Source organism: Elaeis guineensis, chromosome 14 (assembly GCF_000442705.2).
Source record: "Elaeis guineensis isolate ETL-2024a chromosome 14, EG11, whole genome shotgun sequence".
Classification (NCBI taxonomy): Eukaryota; Viridiplantae; Streptophyta; class Magnoliopsida; order Arecales; family Arecaceae; genus Elaeis; species Elaeis guineensis.
This window is the reverse complement of record NC_026006.2, coordinates 68308747-68314732: the sequence shown is the minus strand read 5'-3', so window position 1 is coordinate 68314732 and position 5986 is coordinate 68308747. Positions and strand designations below refer to the sequence as shown.

Below are 5986 nucleotides of genomic sequence, written 5' to 3'. Positions count from 1 at the left end.
CCTGTTGCCATTGGGAAGCCCGTTGAATAGGAGGTGGAGTCCGTTGGGACTCTTTGACTTGGGCCCATGTCTAGCAGTGGGCTTAGCTCTTTTTCTAGCAAAGAGACAAAGAGAAGGAGTAGAAGAAAGTAAGAAAGATAGAAGAAAAAAATAATATTTTTCTTAGGGCTTTACCTGGATCTCGACATCGAACAAGCTCTCCATGATGTGCATTTTTATGTTAGATTTCTCAATAATATCTCTTGTTTCTCTCAACTAATAATTCTAGGTGAACTTCTGTAAAAATCCTATATTGTATTAAAAGATCCTATATTGCATTTTTATAGTAGATCTCTGGACTCTGGCTTCCACGAAAGATGTAGCCTAGATTTTAGGCGAACCTATTTATTAAAAAAATAATTTATTAATTTTATTTTTTATAAATAATAAAAGAAATTCTAAAAAATAGTTGAATAAGAATAGTGCTAAGATATTTTTTATCGTGCATTTTATTTTAAAAATAATAATTTAAAATTTTATTCATATTTTTTTATGAAAAAACAATTTTTTATTTTTATATTTTAAAATTAATGAAAGAAATTTTAAAATAATAAATAAAAATAAGAAAACATAAGTTAATAATTAAAAAATTATTTTTTATTGAATGTTGGTCCCGGCGAGGCTCGAACTCGCGACCTTCGGCTCATAAGACCAACGCTCTAACCGACTGAGCTACGGGACCGTTTTAATGTTATGATCTATGAAAACTGTTATTTATAAATCATTTTTTAATGGTATTGCCCAATGCAACAATTGCGATACATTTGTAGAGAAGGAACTTGTTGTGGCTCTCCACCTTACCTCAGCTTCAAACGGATATGTTCTTGATATTGATCGTAGAATTGGCAGAAGCCCTATGGTGGACCACCATTCAAGCTTTGTTTCTGGCCGAAGTATCTATTTTAGTTTGACGAAGTCCTATTAGGTCAGCCAAAGTGATCACGCCCATTGCACACGGCGAGCTCCACTGACAAGCTTCTCTCTCTGGCTCCTTGGTCTGGCCGAGGTACTGTTAGTTCAGCCAAAGTCGATCTATACTTGTTGCACACAATAGGTTTCATTGACAAAGTCCACCCCATCTCTATTCCAGAAAAATCTAGATAAGAAAGAATATCTGTATGATTAGGCTGCTCCCTAAAAATAAGGAACTTCCGCTAGCCTAATTTATGTGCGATAATCGGGAATTGGCTAAGACTCCATGGCTTGAGGATCCTCATCAGAAAACACTTCGACAGGATTATTTTTTTACAGGTTTAAGTCGAAGTTTAGATAGTACCTCCAGCATACACCGTCATTTCATCCGTCTGACCTCAGACGTGAGAATCGGGCATAATTGAACTTATTCAGTATTTACAAAATATTACTATAAGCTAGAGCATCACAATAATATTGTAAAATACTCCTGTAGAGAGCTTAGTTATTGGATCATAAAAGTCATCACGTATGTTGCCACATATTTGTTAGACCATCAACTACAAGTAGTAGACAAGGGCAATGCAAGTTTACATTAATATACTGCAAGCTATCCATATATCGATTTCTTGCTAGAGGCATAGATTCTAATATAAGGAACATTCCAGCAATTGTAAGACCAGCAAACTCCTAATTGTTTCCAACAGCAATAAACATTCTATCACTGAATCAACCATTTGAAACCTAGGTCGATCAAAGTAGTGCATATTGCACAAAAAACCCTAATTTGTGCTCGAATGGAAAGAAATCATGCAAACTATAGCCAACATATCAGGATCTAAGCCCTAATTGAAGACCAAAAGCAGAGATTTTGAAATTAATAATGATAATAATAAAATAAGGAAAAAAAAGAGGAGGGATTCATGAAACTCTAATTCTCGCATATGGTCTGTGCTCCAAGTTGAACAAATCATGCACAAGACAGTCCAAGAATAAGCATCAAAGCCCCAATCGTAGAATATCAAATCCCTCGCTTCTTTTCCCTATGCTTGTTTTTTTTTTTAAAACCTTTGGTGGTTGCTTGCTTTCACATTTTCACCCGACTTGGCTGCACTGAATGTTAAAGTTACTTTTGACTCCTTTCAGTTATTCTGGTCCCAGAGTCACTTTTTTCTGGGATGAAGCGACTTCATGAGCCAGTTTCGAATCCAAACACCCCATTGGACTTTCTTAAAATTATTTTCGTCCACTTTCAAGCGCCCCAACAATTAGAGACGTTGTCCTTTATGTTCTGCCCTCTGCTTAACGCGGCGGCATTCAATCTACTCGATAGCAGACCATGACACGGAAATAATTTGGCTCATTGGCTGAGGAAAGGAAGCCATCGAACCTGCAGCGGGTTGTGCGTTGAGTGGCTTAGGGATCCATGTCCATCCTTTCATGCAGCTGACGTGCATCACGAGGCACCCACCTTCTAATTTAAGTCAAGCCAGGTAACGTCAACATCTAGTCGAAACTCACTGTTACCCACTGGCACTCCACCGATGGTTCCAGAGAGCAATTCGTGGAAGAATCCAAATCCTGCGTAGCATTCACCAACGTGGACTCCTTTGGCGGTATGTAGCCGAGCAGAGATTATTTCACTCCGCAGATACCGTAATACGAGACAAGATATTGATTGTGGTATCACGTCAAAATTATTATAATTTAATAAAATATTAAAAAAAATTAAAAATTAATGATTAATATGAGATATTATTTATGAGAATCAGTGAAATATATGATACTCGATGGAATACAGATATTTTTATTGAATTGTGATAAATTTGATGTGGTATTACTGTTGTAATGAATATTTTTTTGATGGCCAGAGGGGGGTCAAAAAGAATTATACTCGGAGAGTTGTCATTCTCTGGCCTAGATAGAGTTCCCAGCAAATGAGAAGATCTTGGACGGGTTCATTTCGGCGTGGTAATTAAGGCAGCCTGCCGCTTCTTACTTCATATTACGTAATTGGAATATGTTGGCCAAGTAACTAACGCTTGTGGAGAAATTTTTTTTTTAGGTACCTGTAATCTTTTAATTGCGCACAAGAAAGGACAGCAACAATGAATAATGAATCAGGACATTCAGTTGGCACAGCCAGCATAAATTTTTTGTGCGAAGAAAAGCATATTTACTTACAAGAAATCTAGCTTTGTTCCGCACAAAGGAAAATTTTTTAAACATGTATGCAAGAGAAGAGTGTACATCATCAGATACTCCAGGATTGGTGTCGTCGCACCACGCCCATCACTGCGGTTTCATATGCTCACCGATCCATGGAATCTCGGAACACCGCACGGGATGTTGTGCAACGTTCTGATGTCCGATAGACTAATTAGTTTATTTTGGCTAATTCAATTCAAATTAGAGGATATTGCACTTTAGTAAAAGTAGCTGCACTTTGGATCCACGCTAGCAAGAAAAGAAAAGGAGAAAAAAAAAAAAAAAGATACGTAAGGCAAAGGGAGCGAACATACAAAGAATGGTGCCCTGGACTCCATCACTTGCCCTCTGATCTAAACATAGAATGTAACTCCAATAACAAATTATAGAAAGTGGATCATTGCATCATGTGCTTTGCCATGGAGCAATGAGCTTAGTCGGTCCACATTATTCTTCTCAAGCGCAACACAGTCTTATTAGTAAATTTCCGATCCTGCAGTAAATTGTTCGATAGAGAGGAAATAGGGCAGGACCTTTAGCCTTGCCACCTTGCTCCTTCACTATATGCAGGAATATTAAGCGGATTATATCCATCATGAAATTGAATTCAAGATGAAATTACGTTAGATGCATTTATTTCATCCTATGTTCGGATGCGGTCCATCCAATGGTTTCAAGGCAAAGGGGACAGCAACATCTAAAAACATAATGTAATTAAATTGATTGCGATAGCATGTCAGAAACGACAAATATCTTGCCCTATGGATACTTTTGCAGATATTATTATTATTATTATTATTATTATTATTATTATTATTATTATTATTATTATTATTATTATTATTATTATAATTATTATTATTATTTTTCCACTCAATAAATATTTTAAAAATTTATTTTTTCATTATAAATAAAAATTTATTTTTAAATTTTTTAAAATATTTTATTTATTTATTTATTTATTGATTTATTTATATTTTATATTTTTGAAAAATAAAAATGCTTAAAAATAATTTCAAAAAATGCTTAAAAATAATTTTGAAAATACATAAAAATAAAAAAAATAAAAAAATAAAAAAATAAAAAATAAAAATATTTTATTACTGTGCCAAGGTACATCGGTAATTATGATTTTTAGTCAATTTTTTGATCTGTGTTGCGGTTGCAGCAGCAGACTCAGACTCATCATGGGCCAGTGATTTTAGTGAAATCGCCACTTGGACTGGCGATGCGGGTGGGTGAGGGCGGCAGTGTGGGTGGCCAGGAGGCAGCGTAAGAGACCATTGGGGGTGGGGTGCGAGAGATCGGAGGGTGGGTGAGAGTGGCAGCATGGATGGATGATTTTTTTAAAATATAATTTTAAAAAAATACATCATGGACCCCAGTTCATAATGAGTCTGAGTCTACTGCAGCTGCAACACAGATAAGAAAATTGATTCGGAACCGTGATCGCCGCTATACCTTGACGGAGTAATAAAATATTTTATTATTATTTTAAATATTATTATTTAAAAATAATAATTTATTTATTATTATTTATTATTTTTTAAAAATAATAAATTATTTCAAAAAAATATTATTTTTAAAATAATAAAAAAATATTATTTTTTAAAAATAATTTTGAAAAATGCATGGATGGGCGCAGAGGATCCGTAGGTAGCACTGGAGGGGGGGTTGTGGGTGTTCGGCACAGAGTTGCAGGAGTTTAAAATAGATTTTTAAAATAATAATAAATTATTAATTTTAATAAATATTTTTTAAAAATAATTTTTAAAAAAATAATTTTAAAATATTTTTTAAAATTATTTTTTTAAAATAAGATTTTATTTTAAAAATATTATTACTGAAATCGTTGGTCCAAATGGTGATTTCATTGAAATCACTAGTCCAACTAGCGATTTCATTGAAATCGTCCGTCCAAGTGGTGATTTTAATTAATAATAAATTATTAATTTCAAAAAATATTTTTTTAAATAATTTTTTAAAATTATTTATAATTTATATTTATATTTATCTTTATATTTTTTTCTTTTATTTTCTGTTTCTCCCTTTCCTTCCTCCCTCCCTCCCGGCCAACTGTCCTCTACCGGCGACCAACTTGCATGGTGCGACCCTTGCCCCTCCGTGCCTCCCTCCCGCGGTCACGCCGTCCGTCGCTGCTGTGCTCCCCTCCCCTTGCCTGTCGTGCCTCCAACACTGCCCTTGAGCCTCTGGCCGAGTTTCCCTCTCGGCACTACTTCTCGGCCCCTTGGTCGTGCTCCCCTCTCCTTCGTTCATCCGAAAAAAAAAAAAAAAAGAACCACGCCGGCACCATCGTGGTCGTGAAATCGCTGGTTGAACTAGTGATTTTCAATGTGGACGGTAGTTTCAGAAATAAGATGGAGGAGGGGGTACTTTTGAAAAATAGAAATAAAAAATAATAAAAAAATCCTACTTTTGCAGATCCCTTACCTCGAGTTTTTTTTAATAATATTTTTTAATATTTTATTCCAAAAATACCTCCATCTCAAACTTATTTTTCAGAATACCATTTTGGTGCCAGCTAAGATGAAATCATGGGTTGAACCCACAAGTTTAAAGTCGACATGGCCGAACTCGTGGGTTAAGCCCATGAGTTTCTTCGGTGATGTGGAATTTCAACAGAAATCGTGGGTTGAACCCATGATTTCATTTTGAATTGAGAAATTATGGGTTCAACCTACGATTTCAGTTCAAAATAAAACTCGTCGGCTCAACCCATGATTTCAGTTCAAATTTGAGCCGTTACAAGACAATGCATGATTTTCTAATCATAGGTTGAACCCATAATTTTAATTCAAAATGTGAT

General features: G+C 35.0%; 1 non-coding gene across 1 annotated transcript; it reads right to left on the bottom strand.

Moving 5' to 3' along the window:
• Nucleotides 1-647: 647 nt before the first annotated feature.
• TRNAI-UAU (transfer RNA isoleucine (anticodon UAU)) lies at nt 648-721 on the bottom strand. Its single transcript has one exon. It is a non-coding gene; the product is annotated as a tRNA-Ile (tRNA).
• Nucleotides 722-5986: the final 5265 nt, after the last annotated feature.